Source organism: Marmota monax, unplaced genomic scaffold, assembly GCF_021218885.2.
Source record: "Marmota monax isolate L192 unplaced genomic scaffold, Marmota_monax_Labrador192_F-V1.1 WCK01_AAM20220418_F8-fsc00118, whole genome shotgun sequence".
NCBI classification, from domain to species: Eukaryota; Metazoa; Chordata; class Mammalia; order Rodentia; family Sciuridae; genus Marmota; species Marmota monax.
Window position 1 is genome coordinate 3,313,247 of NW_026695231.1, and position 24,254 is coordinate 3,337,500.

At 32.9% G+C, this 24,254-nt stretch overlaps 1 protein-coding gene across 1 annotated transcript in view; it reads right to left on the minus strand.

Moving 5' to 3' along the window:
- Positions 1 to 24,254, minus strand: part of Ush2a (usherin) — a 763,436-nt gene that overhangs the window by 283,950 nt on the left and 455,232 nt on the right. The gene's annotated exons all lie outside the window — the stretch shown is intronic.

Here is a 24,254-nt window from a genome sequence, read left to right on the forward strand (position 1 = left end):
CTCCTGTGCACCACAGGATTATGCTGAAAGTTAAGAAGTATTAGAAATTAAGGTTAAAACAAGAAAAGGATTATGACTGAAAACTATAATATTTATTTCACTTTCTACATTAAGACTTTCCTGAGAAGTTTACATGAGGCAACTGTTTTCCAAAATATGGCTTACTTTTAGTCAAATGTTACTAATGTGTTATAATTATTCTTTAAAAACATAGAAAATAAAATCATGGCATTTGCAAGTAAATGGATGGAATTAGAGAAGATAATGCTAAGTGAAGATAGCCAATCCCCCCAAAAAACAAATGCTGAATGCTTTCTCTGATATAAGGAGGCTGATTCATAGGGGGTAGAGAGGGGGAGCATGGGAGGAATAGACAAACTCTAGATAGGGCAGAGGGGTGGGAGGGGGAAGGAGGGGACATGGACATGTTAGAAATGATGGTGGAATGTGATGGACATCATTATCCAAAGTACATGTATGAAGGCATGAATTGGTGTGAATATAATTTGTATACAACCAGAGATATGAAAAATTTGTGCTCTAAATGTGTAATATGTATTATAGTGCATTCTGCATTATAAATATTTATTTATTTATAAATAAAAATAAAAACACAGAAAAAAGAACCATTAAGAATATTAATATTTACTTCAACTAGGCATTTTTTGTCTGCCAAAACATTTTTAAAATGTACATTTCATCTTTTCTACAAATTCTACAGATAAAGGCAAATGAATAAAAAACACAGAATAATTGAACTTCATTGGGTAAAGAAGCATATTTGCTATATCTCCGGTACTGATATAATCTTTATTGATTAGATAATTAAAAAGTAAAAGATAGCCACATGCTAAAAGTGATCTTGCATTTTACAGTAGTTTTAATGGTTGCAATATTCACAAAATATATATTAACACAGTTTAGTAGCAAAGCATATTGCAAAGGGAAGAATATAAATTTGGTTTTTAGAGGGTCCCACTTTCAAACTAGTCTGTCCTTGTATTTTTAGTAATGCATCCTTTGCAAAGTTAGTGTTTATAAATCTCTCATTGTTAATCTATGAACTAGGAATGCTAATTACAGTGTAGGATGATTATGAGATTTGAGGGATTTTTTTATTATTATATCTAGCACATAAGTGTTGCTCATAAACAACTATTATTTAAATATTTTCTTGGGTTCCTGAATATACTACATTAAATATAATTGGAAAAGTACTACTCTAAGAGGCACTGTGTATGATGCCATCAATGCATATACTATTTATTTTATTGCCTTGTGAATAAAATGACACCTGGGATAACATCTTCACTTCCTTCATCATAGTGATCACAACAACCAGGAATTATGCTACTGTTTTTGTTATAACCTGTACAACTCATACATTGCAGAGAAACATTTAGAATTAGCACCCTGCATTTTACTTTCTTAGAAGCAATTACCTACTACTAAATTCTCTGTGTCTCCCAATCTAACAAAGTAATATCAATCAAAATTCTATGGCTTTCAATGAACAAAACAATGGCCATCTCATCCACTACTATTATGCCATTGTCCCATCAGGTTATATTTCAATTTTGAAATTAATGAAGCTCAAATAATGCAAAAGGGAATCTGATGGTTAGTTATGACACACTTATTTTCATGAAATATGGGTAAGACAGACAAAAACTTAAAAATATGTAAAATTTTTAAAAAGATTCATAACAATTTTGGGATAAAGTAGCTGAAAAATTTATTGCTGCCAAATACTAAGGTATAAGTGTTTTCCATTACAAGAAGAAATCCCTAGTAGCATACAATAATTGACCACTCTGGACTTGAAATTAGCACATTCAAAGGAGTGGTTTATTCCAGAGAATAAATGGCACTTATGGGTTAAAATAAAAGAGTAACAATTTTATTCATTTTCAGTAAAGCCAGATAAAGACATTTGTAATTTTAAAAATGATTTAAGGTTCTCAACTGCAATTAAATAATGTATTCTTATATATGTGTAATGCTTATTAGCAAAAAAGTTCTGAAACTTTCAAAATAGTCTTTGATAATTTTGCTATGCATTAAAAATTTCTAAATTATGCACTTGTGGTTTTTGTGGGTTCTTTATAGGTGGTCCACTTGATTCAACTGAAGATGATTGAGTTCCAGCTGCATGCAAGGAGGAAACTTGGCTCAAGGCAGATGAGAACATGTTTCAAATAAATAAACATATTTCTTTCAGTCAAAATATCTAGTTAAGATTAAATGTGAATCCTTTGTCATCACTAAGAACAATTACATGATTAGCCTCAGAAGGCCCCAAGTTTCCAAGACACCTAACTACCCAGAAACATTTTCAGTTAACAGTTGAAATAAGTGCCATCATTGTCATATCCTGTTGTAAAATTTCAAAACGTTCAGCCTACCCTAAAGTGACCCAGGCAGATTCTCCTCTGACTCTGAAGTAGCGTAACTGTGCACATCTTATAAAAGCCTGAAATTGCAAAACAACAAAAATTCTACAATTAAGCCAGGAGAGCATTATTTTACACATTTCCAGTCAGGTGCAAATGTAATACCAATGAATAAACATCTATTATAATATCAGTGAAGTTTTATTCCTTGCATTTTGTTTGTTATTGAAGCAAAATTTGAGCTTCAAAACAAACACTATCTCTAGCTTTGAAAATAGCATGACAGGGGGAAATATATTAAGTACCACTTTATTCTAAGTTTCCTAGATAACAACATTAATACATGGTAATTATACAATTAGTTGTAGCATTAAGTTCTAGTTATAGAACAATGATTACTCAGTAATTATAAGAAGTATATAATTACTCAATAATTATGAGAAGTATGCAATTACATAACCATTTTACTCAGCTCAAAAAAGAACATGTATATCTCCAGGAACCACACAGCCAAGTGAGTCTAATGCTCTCTCACCTCCACTAACACACAGTTCCATTCACAAACCTAGAGTCAATGACAGAATTTCGATTCTCAATGTAGCTCAAAAATTTCCAGAGTCAACACCAAAAATGGACCCACAGATTGCAGTTCTTGCTCCTCCTCATGAACCCCCTCCATCTTTCCTCCTTGCTCTTTACCAATTTGCATTTCGAGATGTTGGGTAAAGATCCTTAAAATTCAAGTCCTCAGATTGCCCCTCTTGAGTGGGTTGTGGCTTACCACTTTTCATTGCATAAACTTGGTTTCACTGGGCTGGAAAATACAGCCCTGTTGGTTCAGCCTTAAAAATCAAGCTAGAAAATGCTAAGTTGATAAGCATTTCCTATCACAGGTGACCATTCTGGCCTCAGCTATCACCATATTTGTGAGTATAAATGGATGGTGCAGGTGCATTTAAGCTTCTGTGTTCTGGAACCACAACTTCCCCCAACCCCTATCCACAGACTGTGACTTTTAGTTGAGCTTCCTGCATCCCCACTCTTTGGCTTGGACTGAACCAATTAACTTTAACTGGAGATTGCTCTAAACTCTACAGAATGTGGTTGTCTTTTATTAGTGTTCCAAGTTTCACCTGCATCAAAATCACCTGGGGTGCTTCATAAACGTTCATATAGTTCAGTTGCACCCTAGACTTACTAAATGAGAATATCAGATGTCAGGGTCCAGAAACTACTGCACGATTCTTCTCCAGTAAGTTGAAATTTGAGAATTACTAATTATTCAATCTGTAGTTAGGATGGTCTTAAAGCAGTGATCAAAATTAATTCTGCTTCTAAAAGTAGCTAGATCACATTTGGCATCCTTATTAATGGTGGTTTTAAACTATAGTGTTGGGCTATAAAAATGTTTGCTCTATTAGTGAAATAATGTATTCAAAGAGTATAAAACTAATGATTAAACTAGATCTATCTTTACAGACTGAAAAATGTAAATCTTATATGGTTGTTCTATGAGAAATTTTAAAATGTGCATAAAAATTTTATTAAATGAGTAATCATTATTGCACATCTGAGAACAATAATTTCAGAATTTCTGATTGAAGGATTCTGTTTTTCTCTCTCCCTCCTCTCTCACTGAGGATGCAAGGGAAGAAAAATATTTTTGTACACTGGCCCACATCATGCATCACAAGAAGAAATAAGTTTTGTATAGATCATGTAAAATTTTTAAATAAACTCCTAATTGCTATTTCTGAATGTTCCATATTCCAAAGTATCTTTGGAAACGTTCAATCGTCTTTCCTATTTCATTCTGAAAAAAAAAGTGCTAAATGAAGAAATAGACAAAATAAATTCCACATGACCAACAGATTTCACTGGTAAAAAATCTTTTTCTCAGTTTCAAATGGGAAGTCTTATTAAAATGGTAACATCATCAATGCCAGTTTTCTAAGGTGAAAAGCTTATCTTTAGTGTTATTGGTTGAATAGCAAGATATTTTTCTATTTAATCATTTTTAAGCAAAAATCAACATAAATGGATATTTTCACATGTATGATGCAGAGATGTAAATATAAATGATTGTTGTCCTGGGAACACCATCCCATGGGATTCTCCAGATTGAAATAACACAAATGAGTATCTTTTCCCATTCTTGTTATAATCATTGTCACAAGAATTTTAATGCACCATATATTCCATAATTTTTTCCCTCTGTACTGTACTGCTGTGACCTTTTCAATATTCTATAATTTGACTGGCTGGCCATTTCGGTTCTCTCCTTTTTACAGCCTTATTAACTTGTGGGAAAGAGGTGAAGTGAACAACCAATCAGAATACATAATATTGCAAAGGTCAGCGTAGTCCTGTACAGTATCATCACACACGGAGTACTGTATGCCAGGCATTAACATCCTGATATCTTATTCATGTGACAAAGATTGTAACAAGAACAGAAAATGGCACAACATGAATCCATTCTCATGACAAAGATTATAATGAGAAATGACAGCGAACAAACCAAGCTGATTCTTGTTACCTTGTGAGGATTTTATATGTCAGACCTGGTCCTGCTTTAAGTTAGCCTTTTTCTGAATCCAATTACACCTTAAGGTAGAACAAGTGTTAACTAATTTTCCCACTTCTCGTATAAGAAAATGCTGTACTTTTCCTGTTATGGGAAATACAGGAAAAAATACAGGAGGCTGGCTTTCCTGTATATAGGTATCAATTTTAGAGTTGTTTGGCTCCATCTCACTATAATATAATAGAATTCTGCCAATACAGTATACTGCAGATCAGGGCAAAGAGGCATAACAGTCCTTTATTGTGAGCTAAGAATTTCAGATTGCTGTAGATAACACATATTAATGTTTAAGCTACTTTTCTTTATTTTACATTGATATTATTTTAAGTTATTTTATCCACAAAGAAAGTGTATCCTACAAATTCCATCATTCAAATAGATCTTTGCATGGTAGGGATGTGAAAGCTGTTGGTCCTTTATTTTGTAATAATATAAGGACAATGGAAACTTGGAGCTGGCCCTAAGTTTTTGACAATATAAAAAATACTTATTGATATATGCCTGTATAGCTTTCTTCTTCCTCTTCTTTTTTTTGGGAGGTGGGTACCAGGGACTGAAGTCAGGGACACTGGACCACTGAGCCACATCCCCAGCCCTATTTTGTATTTTATTTGGAGACAGGGTCTCACTGAGTTGCTTGGCACCTTGCTTTTGGTGAGGCTGGCTTTGATCCTCCTGCCTCAGCCTCCTGAGCTGCTAGGATTACAGGTGTGAGCCACCACACTCAGTTAGCTTTCTTCTTCATAGAACATTTTGAAAGAGGAAGAAAGAACTAGCCTTTGAGTCACTTAGTTCTCTAAGAAAGTCAGTGTTATACTAATGTATTATATGTCTTATCATTACTGTAATTATGCATAAGTGATTTTAATTAGTTGTCATCTAGTAAAAGGTATATTTTCTTGATTTCTCTTTAAATTGCTAGTATAAAACTTGTACTTAAGGGAATAAATTCAGATCAACTCACAAAAAGATGATTCAGAAATATTGGACCTGACTGTGCTCATGCAAAAGGAGTCATTGCTGTACAGATACTGAGGATCTTTTTGTTTTGTTCTATTTTTTCTAAATGTGTGCCTAAAAGTAACCAAATGTTGTAGATAACCTCCTAATATTTTGTCATTAAAAAAAACTTTTAAAAATGGTTCTTTACATTAATTTTTTGCTCTATGTACTAAGTCAGATTTTTCTAAATGAATTTTATTATTATCAGATAGGAATTAAAGAACAAAGAGATATGCCATATCCCTGTGCAGTTTTCTCAATATGGATATGAAAGTAAAACTAATGTAAAAATATTAAGTCCATAAAAATAAATATATATGTGTGTGTAGAGATTATTGAAATACAATGTATTTTCATTAATCATGTTGTGCTGAGAGCCATAGCCAAGTAGGAATGACGCATGGCAATTTCCTTGTCAGCCTACCCAATGTTGCTTAGAGGGAGGACTCTCCATTGTGGAAATGGGCTTGCCTTGGACCCAGGTCATTTGCAGTGACATTGCATGAATGTTTGAGAGTTTTGGTTGAAAGGTGACCCTGCTCAGGGATTAGGGTGGATCTGGGTTTAGGGTGGATCCGGGTTTAGGGTTTAGGGTGGATCCTGCTGGGAATAGGGCATATCCTGCTGCCTCAGGTGCCTGCTCCTGGAGTTCCCATGGAGTTCTCACGGGGTTCTGAGAGTATTTGGTACGCAGAGCCCGGTGGAGGGTGAATTTTCCCAGAACGTGCGTGTAGAGTGCCGGTGAGAGTTCGGGAATAAAGAATTGCTGTTTGAATCTACAAGGCGGTGTGGTGGCCTGGTTATTTTGTGCCCAGCCAGACTGTGGCAATGTTGCCATCTGAAATATTGCATTTATTTTTCCCCCACTTTGGGCACACAGATATTTTTCCAAATGATCCAATTATTGCCATCATCTCCATTGGCAGAGAGTCATTTGGGCAAATGCACCTCCATAGAAAGTGGTCTCCAGCTTCTGCACTAAACACTGGACATGAACACAACTCTTTTTTATACTGGAAAATGTCTTATTCTGTGGTTATAGTAGAGCTTTGACAAACATGCTCACTATGCTGAGCCTTCAGTGCTTCTGTAATCAAGGGACAACTCAACTGTTGGTATTAATCCCTTTTTTATGCTTCTGATATATATATATATATATATATATATATATATATATATATCTCAGATGATTTCTCGGTTTAAGATAAGCAACTATTTGGGGAGTATTTGGGAGAGAATTGCAAGGTTTAGCTGATGGCTTCTATCTGCCTTGTTTGCTACAGTCACATGGTCAAATGTTCCCATACTAGTATGTACTGCTATGCCATGGTATTGTTACAAATCTAGTAGTTCAAAGCAAAATACATGTATCATCTTATTGTTTCTATAGGCCAGGTATCTTGGCACAGTGTATTGGATCTGCTGCTCAGGGTCTCAATAAGATGCAATCAAGGTGTTGGTCAGGCCTGAAGTCCCTTCCAAAGATTCTAATAAGGAAGGATTCCCTTCAAGCTCAGGAGGCTGTTGACAATATTCAGTTCCCTGCAGGCTGTTAGGACTTAATAGCCTCAGTTTCTTGCTGGCTTTGGACTAGAGGCTGCCCTCACTTACAAGCTGCTTGTTAGTGGGAGTTTACACTACTTTTTCCCCATGTGGGTCTTTCTAACATAGCCAATTGCTTTGTCAAGCACAGTATTTCCTAGCAAGATAGGTTACAATCTTATATACAGTTATCCCTATGCAAGTATCTTCCCACTCCCTCTGTTACATTCTGTTGGTTAGAAGCAAGTTACAGGTTCTGACTATCCCAGGATAGGCAATCGGATTCTATAAGAGCATGGATACCAGAACTGGAATAACCAGAGCTATTTCAGACACTATGTATTTAGCTTCTAAGCTGTGAATATGAATTTTCTTTCTGAAAATAGATTTTGAAATACACTGTGAATGCTAAAAAATTTTTGTTTTGGGAGAAGAATGGATAAATTCAGTAGTGCCACAAAATCGCCCTTCCAAAACATTTAACAAAATAGAAAGAGATTAAAATACAATAACAGTAACAAAAATAGTGGAGAAATGTGAAACAGAAAAAGAACAAAGTAATGACATTCATTTTGAAATATGAGGGCAGAAGAAAGACCTGGTGAATTTCTGTTCTTGAGAGCACAATTTCTAATTCTGCTCACAGAGAGGAATAAAAACCAAGGAAAATCCTGAGTCCTGAGGACTTGTACTAACCCTCTACAATTTGAAGAGAAATGAGCTAAGTAGAGTTACACAGAAATGAAAAGAGTAGTTGGGGCTGAACATTCTGCTAAGAATTTTGCTGATCTGGGGAAGGAGATGATATAATCCCAGGAGTAGAGGATGCATGTGGATGAATGGAGCAGGTACTTCTCCTGGGGGTTTTTAATTGGATCTCAGAGCAGACAGAGAAATGAGATTCCCTAGCATTTTGCCCATTGTATGCTTCTAGAATCTTGATTGCACTCTTACCTTCTGAGGCAACAGACCCAGTCCTCCAAGTTTAGGTTGAGAGAAAACTAGCTAGCACCAGAGAGCAAAAAAAGTAGGCTAAATGCAGAATAAATGCAAGCTGGACAGAGCTGCCCATCCAAAGGATAAGCAAGATGAATTTGAAGAAAGAACATACAAAATATGCATTCTTAGCACCAAAAGGAAGAAAGGATTCTAACAAAAGACAAAATAACCATGGGGGGGGGGCGGATTACATGTATTCCTTTTTTGGGTGGGGGTTGGTGGTGGTGGTGGTTACCAGGGGTTACAAGCGTGCACCCTCCATGCCCTGCGATATTCCTTTTTAAAAAAGTATTTATTTGTTCTAATTAGTTATACATGATAGGAGAATGCATTTCGATTCATAGTACACAAATGGAGCACAATTTTTTTATTTCTCTGATTGAACACGAAGAAAAGTCACACCATTATATTATCACACATGTACCTAGGGTAATGATGTCTGTCTCATTCCACCATTTTTCTTACCCTCATCCCCCATTCCCCCTCTCTTCTATATTCCTTTTAAAAAAATGTATTATGGAGTCAAGGAAACACATTGGAAATTTAAAAATTATTTAATAAACCAATTTGGCAAATCTAGGAACTAAATAGAAAAAAGATCAGAAAAATCTAATAATCAGAGACAGGATGATAGATCTGTAGGAAGAAAATGATCAGAAATATAATTTAGATTATTTTGAATGAAAGATCATCAAGGTCATGAGGCTGAAGGTCATGTGGGCACTTGACCATAGGACTGCTTATCAGATGCTTTTACCTTGGGACTGCAAAGCCTGATGGAGTGAGATGATGGCTCAGGGTCAGTTAGGGATTATTCTAGATGTCTCTAAACTGGTTAAGAATCTGGAAGCAGAACTGTGATTTTCTTGGTAGTTGAGAGGAAATTCTGCTTTCCATAGAGGTGTCCTAATTTACTTGAGGCATGGGCTTGTCTGGACCATGGTATTTATGTTTTCTACACACATAAAACTCTCAAGCTTTCCTGCCATATTTTTTATTCCCTTACTATAATTCATCTTTGCCTTCATTAACAAAATTTAATTTTGTTGTTTGCTACCAAGAAAGCACTATGAATTGAGAAAGATGTGAAATGACATTCACTATTTGTTAACATAAGTTATTAACTGTTAGTGGGCTTTTAGTGAATGTTATTTTTCTATATTACATGAATTTTTGAATCAGTGTTCATGATACTTACAAAATGGAAAGAATCATGAGAGGGTCCAAATATCCAAGGAAATTATATAAATTATATTTTAAGTTATAAGCAAATTATAATAAAAAGAAAAGTCTGTGAACTACATTTTACAGATCAAATTAATCAGAAGCTTGTTTTCATGAATCAAATTTTATTAAATTAAAGACAGTTATACTTCCAAGTATTGTCATTTTATAAATGCAGAATTGGGTAGCTATGGAAGAAGCCTAAAATGTTAACTCTCTGGACCTTTATAGGTAAAGTCTGTCAACCTCTGAATTAAACAATTGAAGAGAATACCTCTTTATATATATGAAATTATATTCACTATATATATATATATATATATACATATACACACATTATATATACATGTATATACATTATATAATGTATATATGTACATTATACATTATATATACATATATATAATGTATATTTTGCCTTCCAGAGCAAAAAGAGTCATTTCTATGTTCCAAGTTGATTCTCCTGAGTAAACTTTTTGAAGAGTGGAACAGCATATGTGAAAAGAACGCTTTGCTCAGATAGCCTTGAATTACATCACTGCACTAAACCTTCATGAATGCTCTGAACATCTTTCATTATTCAGCAATTATAAATGCAAATTACTGAAAAGGAAAGAAGCAGGAAGAAAATATGCTATAAATAGTGCTCTAATTCCACATGCCTAGGGAGTTTGCCAATGGAAATCCAAGTGCACTGCTTGTATGGTAGCCTCTATTCTAAAGGCTTAATAAGAGCAGCTGAAGAGTAATTAATGACTGCTTTGATGAAAGAAGGGTGGGTGTACTCTTTCAACGATTTCTGAAGGTTTTTTTTTAAAAAAAGTGCTCATAGTTATGTGCCTTCCAGAGGAAAATCAAAGGTAGGTCATTTACCCAAAACATGAAACATATTCTGGTGAAAATAAGTGAATAGCTAAACAAGGCTAAAATATTTGAAGTAGCAAATACAGTGTTTGTATTTTATTGTATTTTATTGCACTTTATTTTAAGGAAATAATCAGATAAGTGCACCAAATATGGCCTTATTCTAAATATGAAGAAATGAATTACCAAATAGTTTAATTGTGCCTATGCAAAAATTTGACTTAAGAACCAAGAGCAGATGGCTAGAATCAGAGCAAGAACAATTTAATGTAGTTAAATTGTTAAGTTGTTAAAGGGTCATAAGATATATGTTTGTTTGCTTTACAAATTTTATGATAAATGTTATATTCATATTTATTTATATGTGTGTGTATATATATATATATATATATATATATATATATATGCACATACATTAATACTAACCTCTTGAACAACTGCTTTATTAATTTTGCTCTCTAAAGTCAAACTGTTTTTCTCTTTTAAACCCCTAAAATATGGTGTCTTTCCAGACTGGATAATCATAGAAATTAAAAGAACTGGCCTGGATCCATTCAAAGGCATTACATTAACCCTTACTCTTTTCTTAATGTTAAACTAAATTAGTTGGTATGGTTCAGCTCTAAAATAAATATGTGATAACAGATAACACTTCTGTCATGAGAAATAGTTACTCCTTACCTAATAGCACTCTAAGAATAAAATCTTTAACTACCAATTGTATTAATAGGATTTTGTTATAAGAATAAAATTATTTTAAAACTTGACTTCATCTTAAGAAAAATATTAAGAAATTTAAAGATTTTAATAAGGTTATTGCTTCATGTGTTAAGTCTATCTTTTAATCCTTGTTCATTCTTTGGGCTTGCATTGTCAGTATACAAATAAAGATTATTATCTGGTTTTTAAACATGTTCATAACTCATAGATGCCAATAAGAATATTCAGTCCATCTGGGAGATGATCAGAATGAAACTGGCTAAAAAGCCAGACCTGGGGATCTCCAATCCATAATCAAATATCTAGATTGATTGTGTCACTTGCACTTGTATTGATTTTAATTCGAGTAGCTCACCCAAGGGAATAATAAAAATGTGGAATAAAACTGATTTATGAGAACAAAATAAATCCTTTTGTGAGTGGTAATGAATTGGTACTATTTAACCCTTTCAATCACAGATTGAAAAAACTATTTATTTTTTAAGAATGCTGAGCTAGCCAAAAGAAGTCATATCAGAAATGCCAATACTGCCAAGTGCCATTACACCCAGCTGTAATGCCGGGGAAGAAATGCTGCTCTAAACTTGATGGAAGGCATTATTTGACATACGACATACTTTTAGCTTTCCTGGGCCAACTCCTATGTGTCATCACAAATGATGGACCTGTAGATCCAAAGTATTATGGAATCACTCAATAAATGTTTATTGTATTTATTTACATGATTTATAAGACAGCTAGAAGCAAGAACAAAACTATGGTGGTACAACATTAACTACATTTAATTATTTCCCCTGAATATTAATGCTTTTATTTTACTCAAAACTTAGTACATAAACAGCTAAATTGAGGGCTTCCCAGGGACAATGGACATATTAAGGTGAGCTATCTTTCAGTATATTTGGAACAATTATTTTCCTAGAAGAAAACTGGAGGATCTAGAAAAAAAAGGAGACGATTTTTACTTAAAACCAAAGTAATGTTTGATTCTATCAATTGGTCAAACAGCCAACCAGTTGTTTCAATGAGAAAAAAAATTAATCAACTCACATTCCTTAAAATCTAGAAGACAAGACATTCTCAGCAGTTTGTCATTGACTTAATTTTTCCACTGTGTTAACAATTTATGTGTATGATTTTTGCCTGTGCTGTCCATCAAAATAGCCATTGTCTGCATCTGTCTATCAAACACTTGGATGTGGATATGCTGGCTGAGGAATTTAATTTATTTTATTTAAATTAATTAATTTAAATTAAAAACTGGTCATTGATTCAGTTTACTACAACTCTTAAATATGTTTAGAATAACTTGATATGTGAATCTACTTTCTCAATTAAAAACTTTGAAATCTAAATACACATGAAATACATGTGATAAACTATGCCATCTGAATTGAAATATGCTATAATCATAATATATATATATATATATATATATATATAGGTTTAGAATTAAAAATAATGTATTATTTCATTCACTTTAAGAGTTTGATCATATGTTGAAATTATATTTTGGATATATTGAATAAGATATTCTACTAAACTAATTTTAACGTATTTTTTAATATTTTTAATGAATATTATAAAATTCAAATTACATATGAAGCTTACAGTATATTTATATTGGGTTCTGTATTCTGACATGTTAAAGGAAAACTTCAAATCCAAGTTTAAAGTGCATGTTCATTTATTTCTTAAGCTAATGGAAGAAAGCCTCATTGTTTTATGATCTGCCTCCATATATTGATACAGAATGTAGGCAAAATTCATTCAGAGAATGCAGATTCTATTGTATATTTCTCATTTAATTCATAGTACTAAGAAAGCTGATTTCAGAACTAACCCTCAGAAGGGAGTATTTCAAGAAGGGTGAGTTGATTTGTTATCAGTTCTGTCATTGTGGCTTGTACTGTCATGGTGTTTAATGAAAGTATATGAAGGTAACTTTATCCTCACTGGCATAAAAAGGCTTTTAAAAAAATTAATACATTTTACTATTTACAATGAAACATAATTTAATTCAGTTGATGGTACCATAATTATTATAGCATAATAATTTTTCTAGTATGATAACTTTTGCACATATGCCATGCAGAGTAAATCATTGAACAGGAAACAGGATACAAATCAAAAAGATAATAAGAAATTCTATTATCATAAAGGAATAAATTATTGAGAATACTGAAAGTGAACCACTTTAAGTTTAAGGGATTCAAGTAAGAGCAAGATGATTATAAACAATGATTGCATTTGGTTAGGTTTCCAAAAGAAGCCAAAGCTTGAGAGTTTTAACATTCCTTGCATAATGAATTTGATTCTTTTGTTCAGAAGTTCTCATGAGAATTTTGAAGTTTTAAAGTCTCTTTCCTAAAAGGTTCTGATAGTTTAATATAAAATGAAGTGTGCTACAGACTACTCTTTTAATTTTTTTCTTTTGGCTTCACATTTACCTTCTTTGATTATAAAAGAAATGTTTGTTTATTGTAAATTTTAAGAGTATATCAGAAACTCTGAAGAGAGAAACTGAAACTGTCTAAAATCTCCAAATAATGTTACCTTATAATATTTGGTGCATTTTGGTGAGGATTCCTTCATATTTGCTTGCTGATCTATATTTATAGACTTACTGCCACATTGGTAATTACAGAATATTATGATGCTCACCATTTTAAAACTGTAACAATACAAATATTCCATCATCAATAAATATACACCTGCATAATCTTGGTTTTTTTACCACAAGGTATTCAATCCATATAGTTGAACATGTAGGAATATGTCTCCCTTGATTTTTGTCATAAAGTCAGTAACATAATTTCACAAATATTTTTGTGTACCATTTGATTATTTCCTTTATATTTGGCACTTATGAACTATACAGAAAGGTGGGTTTCAGTTTGGAAATTTGGTACATGCATATAACATAATTTGAACAATTTTACTCCCCAGTACCTGTCCTTATCTTCCCTTCCTCCCTCAGCCTGCTCCTGGTCTTCTACCTTATTGGTCTCCCTTCTACTTTAATGATGTCCTTTCTATTTTTTTCCAACTAACTTCCACATATGGGAAAGGCATGATGCTTCTCTTTCTGAGTCTGGCTCACTTTGCTTAATATGATGCTCCTCAGTTCCACCCATTTTCTTGCAAATGATATACTTTCATTCTTCTTTAAACTCTATTGTGTAGGGGGATATGGAAATGGAGATATATATGTGTATATGTGTGTGTGTGTGTGTGTGTGTCCATTCCTCTGTTGAAAGTCCCCTGGCTATTGTGAATTGTGTTGCAATAAACATGGTATGCAAGTATCTCTGAAGTTGCTAACTTTACTAATTCCTAAAGTATTTATATTAAGTCACATTCCCACCAACAGTGTTTGAGTTCCTTTTTCTCCACATGTATTGTTATTGTATTCCACCATGTATTGTTATTTGTATTCTTGATGGCCATTCTGACTGGGGTTAGATGGCATTAATCTCAGTGTAATTTTGATTTGCATTTCCCTGATGTTTATAGATGTTGAACACTTTTTCATGTAATTGTTGACCATTTATAATTCTTTTGAGAAGTGTCTGTTCAGTTTATTTGCCTGTTTATTATGTGGGGATTTTTGTTGTTGTTGTTTAGTATTGAGCATTTTGAGTTCTTATACATTCTGCATATGAATCTTCTGTTGAAAGAGTAGCTGGCCAAGATTTCCCCATCCTATAAGGTCACTTCACACTGTTTCTTCCTTTATTATGCAGAAGCTTTTTAATTTGATGCTGTGTCATTTGTCTATTCTTGCTATTATCTCCTGAGCTACTGGAGTCCTATTCAGGAAGTCATTGCCTGTGCCTGTGTTGAAGTGTTTCCCTCTAAGAGTTGCAAAGTTTCTGGTCTTAACCTTAGATCTTTCATCCATTTTGAGCCAGATGAATATTTCTTTTAAAAATTTTCAAGGAGCCACATTACTGTGTTTCTCAATGGATACAAATATTTTAAACCTTGTATTTACTTTATATGCTTATTTTCATGATCTCAAATGCATTACTAGAAACAAATAATTTTGTCAAATTTTTTGGTTTGTTGTTAAAATATAAAAATTTTATGGGTTATATTTGTAATATAGCACTTGAATTAGAACTATTTTTAGTCAAAGTAGAAGTGTTCACCTTGTGTAGTACTGTGTTACATACAGCTAAGTAAAATAACTGAGTGGGCTAGACTCTTGTTCTTTAAGCGTAAAGACCTCTGAATTTTCTACTTTTATGAAGTTAGAGAAAATATTAACCCAGAGATTTCTAAACATCCTTTAAAACTTGATTAAAATAGTATGTTTTAAAAATTAAATGTGATATCAATTATTCTCTTATCATTATAATAACTAGAACACAATCAAAAAGTAAAATACCAGGGCATAACTCTAACAAGAAATATAAGGCCTTTATGAAGAAAATAACAAAAACTTACTGTGAGATACAAAATGCTTCAATAAATAAAATCTTAACTCATTTACAGATAGGAAATATCTAAAGATATAAATTCTTCCAAAATTAATTTATAACAAGGAGAGTCCATTAAAAATATGTGAGACATTTTTTCAACTCAATCTAATGTTCAGTTGGAAGCATATACATAAGAACTAAAAACTTTTAAAAAATGAATAGTAGGCTATAAAAAGGTACAAAAGATATTTTAAAAGATACAAAGGTATTTTAAAAGATTATAGAAGTTGGAAGTGCAGAGATTAAGTGTGCCTGATGAGTTGAGAAACAAAAATAAAGGGAAGAAATAAATAGCTCAGAGACAGTTATCATCATACAAACAAATTTAAACCTCTGATATATTTTGCAAAATACTCTAATATATGTTTCAACTCTTAATGGAGAAAATTTTGTACAAAAATATGCCAAGATTTAATTACAAAATTAAAACACTACTTCCTAGACCTCAAATGCAAAAAGATAAATTGGATAAAATATTTAAAATTGTAATGACTATTAATTACTATTATAAAATTTAAGTGGTCATAAATATGGAATCAAATGTTTTAAAAAAAAACTCTAAAATCTTCTGGGCAAAGTGTATGAAAAGATGAATAGGAAAGACAAAAAAATACCTAGTTAACATATGAAAAATATTTGTACTCTATAGATAGAAAAGAAATAAATATTAAAACAACCTACCATTTTTACCTATCAAATTGGCACAATTACAGCCAGCTAAACATATTTGCATACTGTTACAAGGCATTTGAATTTATGTGGCCTTTCTTGAAAGCATTTTTTCCAATGCATACCAGGTATATTGAAAAGTATTACCATCTTTAATTTAGTAATTCCTTTTTATCTGCAAATATTAAGGAAATATGCAGAAGTATATGCTAATAATTAATGTACTTTAGTAGTAAAATAAGAAACCTAAGTATCCAACAAAAAGGAAATTATTAATATATTTTGGTGCACTCATACCACGGCATATTACATAAGTGCTAAGAATGCTTTTACGTGTTTTATGGGAAATATCCATGCTATAATGTTTAATGTATAAAGCAGAATCAAAAAAATGTTTGTAGTAAAATCTCAAATACATTTTTTTGTATTCACCAATGTGTACACACACACACACACACACAATCTCTCCACAGGAATTAAGACTATATGTATAAGTGAAAATATAACACATTTTTAATTGGTATCATGTTAATAAAACTACCTCCAAAGGGAAGTTAAAAAAAGGCTAAGCCAGTATGGTAAGACTGTAGTTACTAAATTTAAGTAATATGTATCTGGATAAAAGTTGAAGAAATATTGGCAACACTTCACAGTTTTTGCAACCCGATGCCAAAGTGTGTGAAACAGCCTACTTGGTTCTATATCAAGTAGCACCTGCCTAGCTTTCCAGTCTCAATTGTTCATTCCATTCTTTGTTGACTCTGTCCTAGGCACACTGGTGTTCTTTCCCTCAAACCCACTACAATTTACCCTTCTTACAACCTTTTCAAATGTCATTCCCTCTGGAACCTTCTTTCCTTTATTCTTCTTCAAGATGGTACCTAGTCATTTGTAATGCTTCCTGTAAAAGTCATGAACATGTAAAGATTTTTCCTGACCCTCAAATTTACATTAAGTTCCATATTATGGAATATCTTAAAGATATATTCTTTTATGTTAATGTTTATTAAAGATTTATATTTTTGTATGATTAACTGGTTAATTTCAATCATCTCCCCTTTTCAGCCTAAAGCCCCTTCAGTGGAGGGACTATACCTCTTTTCTAATTGTTCTTATCCTTAGCATTTGTCACTAGCTGTCTTGTTCTACAAAATAAGCAAGATATATGTTTGTTGCATGAATACATGAACAAATATCTAGAATTAATTCTATAATTTGAGATTTATGCTCCTGGAAGTAAACTTCCTTTGATATCTCCCCAAAAGTATATACTTAGGAAAAAAAATACAAAAAAATTATGTAAGCCATTTACAAATCCAAAAGTTCTTAAAACTATATAAAAGATGTTTTCTCTTAAATTGTTCCCTAGGATTTTTATATTCAATATCACTAAAATTTTTTTTAGAATAACTCATTGATTATAAGAATTTTATACCAAGTCTTGGGAAAAAGGGCTATAGCTCAGTGGTGGAGTGCTTGCCTTGTACATATGAGGTGCTGGGTTTGATCCTCAGCACACATAAAAATAAATAAATTAAAGGCATTGTGTCCATCTACAATTACAAATATTTTTTCTAAAATAGTTGGGAAATATAAGTTCTAAGTGGGCTATTCTTAGGACTTCAAATGATGATTTAGTCATTTAATGTTACTTTTTTAAAAGCAAATCTACAAGATCTGTAATCCCCAAAAGTCTAAATGATAAGACTCTTCATTATCTAAACAGGCCCAGTCCTAGACTTCAACAGAACTTTAAAATTCAAGAAGGGAATCAGTTGCTATAGAACCAGGTTTTAGAGGCTAGAGAATGACATCTTTACAGAGCTACATTTATTTTTTCAAAAAGCTACATTGTTTTTTGTTTTGTTTCCCTATGCAGCTAATTCTGGTTTGTTTTTTTTTTGTTTGTTTGTTTGTTTTTTTTTTTTTTCTCCTAAAAACAATTCACTGCTGACATATATCTATTGGGAAACTCCTCATTCAAAAATTCAGATAATTACATATAGTGGTCATATTTTCTGTCCACAAATTTCTAAACTCTGATTCTAATATTGCTATTTATTCTAACAAGCTCTGAACTCTTGCCATGGCAAAGCACAGGAAAACTGCCACCAGACAGATACAAAGTGGTAAGCAACCACAGGTTCAAAATATATGTTTGGCTGCTGACTGGCTTCCCCATGTGAACCTCACCATAGTTGTACTGGAAACCCCTCAAAGCACTGTGTGAACATTTATGCTTTCAATGCTTCTCCCTTTTTAAAAAGAGCATTTTCAAACAGTGTGCAAAATTATCCATAGGCAAAGGTCCATCTTTTGAGGGTGATCTACAATTACAAATTGTTGCCTGTGGCCCCCTTCTAACAATTTCCTTTCAGGAGGAATTAGAATGGGGGACATTTCCACAAAGATGCTCAGCAGAGTCTGAGACATGAAGTTAAGCCTCAAGAACACTGAAATCCTGTGGGCTGCATCCTCAGACTCAGGGTGCAGCCCATAGTTACGATTTGCATTTTATCACTGCATCATTTGCCTCAACAGACACAACAGCGTAGAGTATGCACTTGTTCATTATGTCAAGAAAATAGCCAATTATATATCAGACACAAATTCAATAAACTGCTGTGTGACTGTTGAGAACAGATGAGTTCTTAAATAAGTTTGATAAATTAATGCTTAGCTCCATTCTTGTGGAAGAATATGTCCTAATTACACATTTCTATAGCTTTATTGGCCATGACATGATACACAATCAAAAGTGTCAATATATTCAGTGAGTATACATTCTATAGCCAAATGTTTAAAGCCACATATATATTCTTATTGCCCATTCATATTTTTGTCATCAATACAGTAATGATTTTTAACTCAGACAACTTCTTAATTTTCTATGTGCTTATATTTGTATTTGTACCTCTAGAGATGTGCTGGAACTTTATGCAAAGGTATAATAAATGCAATTTTTTCTTTCTTGCCTTTTTATCATTAGAGACAGTTGCTTCTCGAATTAAGACTTACTCTAAACCTAAGAACAATTTCCTACAGTAGTCATTCCTAATGTCTCTTGTGTTGGTTTAGAAACAACATGTTAAATGGTCAGGGAGAGAGAGGCCCAGGGTTGTTGACTATAGCTAAAAGAACTCTCTACCATGACACACATTTAATTTCCTTTACATCTCTATAATAAATTGTAGAATCAATAACTGTATCATGTGAACTAAACCATAGTACAATACCTTTAATGCACCAGCACTTGATGAGTGTTTGTGTAAGATAGGCTAGATCACCTGCTGCTGTACACATTTTGTGAGTTTCAGTATTCATACATTGGGGTTTTTATTTTTAAAAAACAGAACACAGCTGTACATCCTTTGACCTTCCCTTTTAAAATATGGACCCTGAAATCAAGCTTAGTGGTCCTAAAAAGATGGAGACCAACGACAAGTCATATTCTGCAGCGGCTGCAATGAGGCAGACAGGAGGCTCCCTCATCCCCACCGCTCTTTACTTCCACCCAAGAAACACACTTTATGCGATCTCAGGCGAGATCACTCCTGCTGCCTGACCCTCTAACTCATTACGGGGAAATGAATTCAAATTGCTTGAAAGGAAGCTGCCTCTTTTATCTTCCCACTGACTGACAAGCGACTACAAAGTTCTCCGACGGGATTCCAAGTTACAAGCTGTACTGCATCACTGGAACAATTCCCCCACCAGCGGGTTTTCCCAGAGGGCATCGTGTCAGATATACTGCATGGCTTGCAAGCGCAGCTCTGAAAGTGCTCATTTCCCTCCACACTGAAAAAACAGACATCAGGGACTATAAAACAAAGCTGTCCCTTTCCTAACAGCATTAGCCTTCCTGCAGACTCCTTGGAAGTCTAAGGGGTTCCCACGTATAATTATTTTCTTTACCTTCCCAAGAAGACAAATGCTTCTGTATTATTTTTTTTCTCCTTGTAATTTTTGTAAGACAGAGTTTATTCTGGGAGGAAAGGCATCTAGAGAATCAGATTATGTGCAAAGATCTCTGAATATCTCTAGGTAACCTTGAAAGATAGATTGCATTTCCTTCGTTTTCTGAGATTCTTTTAGAGATTTACAGCATTTGAATATACTGACTCTCTAAAGCAACTCTTGGACAAAGTAAGACTATTCTAGGTGGTGGAATTTTAGGGTGGTTGAAAATATGCTTTCATCTCATTTATGCCCAATAATACTTTCTCCCCTTGTAAGCTTTTAGTTTCCTCTGTTTTCTTTTGTTTCTAGGTGGAGATGTATGCCAAGGGGCAAACACTTGATACTGAAGTAGGAATGAGATACTGATTCCAAATTTTAGAGTAAATAATAAATACAATAAATAATAAAACTTATGCTCCAAGGGTGGGGGATGGGGAACCATTATATTTATACTCCTCTATCTTTTCTACCTAGACAAATCCTATTCTTAGAGAGGACCCGACCCTTCTAGATGTTCCCAGTGTCACAAAAACTTCACACCGCTGCTCCCCATCATGTAATTTCAAAAACCCAGATTTCCCATTCTCTAAACTACCTTTATTCCTTAGGTATAGACTTTCATTTTCATTTCTCTTACACTGCTTCTTAGTTTTCCTTCTTTGTTTTGCAACCTCTTATTTGATTACCACTGGTAATTATTACAGAAGAAGTGCAAATAAAACAAAAAGAAGTAAAGAAAATTTAACATGACACAAGTTACCAAAAGCTTTCTCCTGCAAAAATACTGAAAATTGTATTCCTCTGTTGGCTTCTACCTGGAGGCTCTGACTCATGCATCCAGTCTCTTAGAACCATCATGATTATTCCAAATTACTGTGCTTTGGAATCATCTACACACTCACCATCTATGCTTTTTAATTTATTGCAAAAATAATATGCATTTGTTGAAGAATTCAAAAATTTAGTTCATAAAAATGTTAAAATCAGAAGGTAAGCCATTCCTCATATAACCACCAAAAGATGATACCTATATTATTTTCTTTTCAAATTTACATTTCTTTTTAAAAACAGCTTTATAAACTAAATTAAACATTTTGCTTTTATCACGGCCATCCATTTTTAGGAGCAGGGAAAGCAAATGATTAAGGCTAATTTCATAACTTGTTCTTTCTTCTCTTTCCTTTCCTTTCCATGTCTGTTCTTTCCCTCCACCACTCTTTTAAAGGACACATTCCTAGTTAGAGGTATCCACCCTGGAAACAAATCAGCCAAACCCTCAAGATTGTACTTTTCTCTATTCAAGATGAATTTTCAGAGATCCGTAAAATAATGCCTTCCCCAGTGTAAATGTATCAATCTGCTGGGGTTTTTTTTAATACTAAAAGAACATTTCCCTTTGCTGATGCCAAAGGATCAGTTTAATTCACCCTTTTTTCCTTCATAACCTACATTCTCTCTTTCTCAAGTAAATATCTTTATTCCGTGTCGCAATACAAAATAGGGGATTAGAAGAAAGAGTCATTTGAAGATGAAAACGAAGGTGCAATCCAGTTTTTCAGAGCAGGTGAGAGTTAATGGTGCACAAAGGATTCAGCAATTAGCACACCCTGGTGCTTTGCCTTAGAAACTCAAGACACAAAACAATCTGTCAGGTTATCAAGCAGTGAAGATCCCTTCCCAATTCATTCAAAAGGAAGGATAATGAATTAAACAATTCGCAGAAGAATCCACAGAAACTGCTTAAGACAAAAAGCAGGATGTGTGTTAAGACATGGTATTGTCTACTGAGAACAGGATCAGTGCAAAAAATCTAAAGAAAGTCTGGTAAAGAAGCTGGGATTTGTAAAAAAAAAATTGTATAGAAACTCAGGATATTTTCTTCTCTTCATAAAGTTACTATTTTTTTGACAATTGAATAGTTTTACAATATTTGTAGCTGGAAATATTTTTGAAACTTTTAAAATAGTTATACAAACCTAAATTCTCAGCACAGATTGTTTTCCCATACCTGGCTAAAGAAATTTACTTTATCATTCTAAGATCAGTTTCTCTTATACAAGGCTTTCTTTACTATGTTATAATTTATTTTCATTTTTATTCCTAAATTTACCCATTTATTTTGTTTAAAAAATTGCACAACAAATACATAAGGAACTGTTATAAGCCTGTAACCTATCATTTAAATTATTAGTTAATTAATTTATATTTAAGATTGTGTCTAATGATGGCTAGAATTTGACGGCTCACCTGTGCAAGGTGAGCAGCACACTCCTGAGAGCCATTGAGCAAAGCACTTCTTTCAGGTCAATAAATGGCACCTGCAGACCCTAGGAAAATTAATTTGCATCATATGTTTCTCATAATTGAGTGGATGTTTCAAATCAGGTAGAATCTCACAGAAGTAGGTGCTAATCCTTATTTTTATGGTGGATATTAGCCAATGGCAGAATATTCTGGGACATCACAGAGTGCTTGGATCATCTGTTAATTTTGTGTTCACATTTGCTTCTGTTCACTCTGCCATCTTCTCACTATGTTTTCATATTCAAGTCCCTGTAACTGTAACTAAAGCAAAGGGGAAGGCTCAGTTTTTCTAAAGTGTTCTCCCAATTAACTCTGCTCCATTTGTCACCCCACATCCTGGTTTCCTTCTTGCCTCACGTGTTTGAGAATGACTTGTGTGGTCTACCTGTCTTGTCTTCTCCTTTTGGAAATTCTAAAGGGGCAGAGATGCTCTGGGTCCAACCTTTGGTACTATTTAGGCATCTCATATTTTGTTTATTAGAAACCACCTGACAATCCAATTAATTGGGTTTTTGTTTTCCATCTGGTGAAATTTCTATGCATTAAGAAAAATGACACAAAAACATTTCTAGATCACAAAAAAATGATCATCCAACACAGAAATATAAACATGTGGTTTTCTGAAGACAAGGATTTGAGAGTGACATCTCCACATCATTTTGTAAAAGTAACTTTAAAATTTAAATTATTAATATGAGTATATAAATGTTCATTTTATAATTTATAATTACATAAAACTACATATAATTATAAAATATCAATAAATAAATTTAATGAAAATGTGCAAGATCAATATGAGGAAAAATTTGAACTTTTGAGAGAGATGCAGAAAACAAATAGTTTAATAATATTATTGATTGGAAAACTCAACATCATAAAGATATTAATTCCACTTAACTTATCTACAAATTCAGTAATAGCCTTATGAAGATAACATCAAGATTTCTGGAAGGAGTTAGAAAAATATAAAAGCTGCTTGAAAGAAAATAACATGAGTAGGAAATATTTATGAAATAAATAATGAGTGGGAATGTTAAAAAAAGGTATGAAATATATTCTATATTTATTAAAATACTCAATAATGTAAACAAAGTTACAGATCTGTCCAGACATGTTTATAGATACAAGTGTAAATATAGGACATTTTAAATCATCAGAGAATAGTACAAATTATTTAGTAAATGCTTTTGAACAATGGGATAGTTTTTGAGGAAAAAAAAAGTTTTGATCCACTTTACATAACATATTAATATAAACTCCAAATGAATTGAATATAAATGTTTTTAGAATACATTGAATTGCTAGAAAGTGCTAGAAAGAAAAAAATAACAAAAAGAAGAAATTGCTACTCATAAGATAAATTTTCCTAATAGATAAGGAACTCCTAAGGCTCAGTAAAAATATGGGAAAAAGAAATAAATAATGAATTCACAGAAAAAGAAATGCAAATAGGCTTTAAATATAAGAAATACATTCAAACTTATATTCAAATATAAGAAGTAT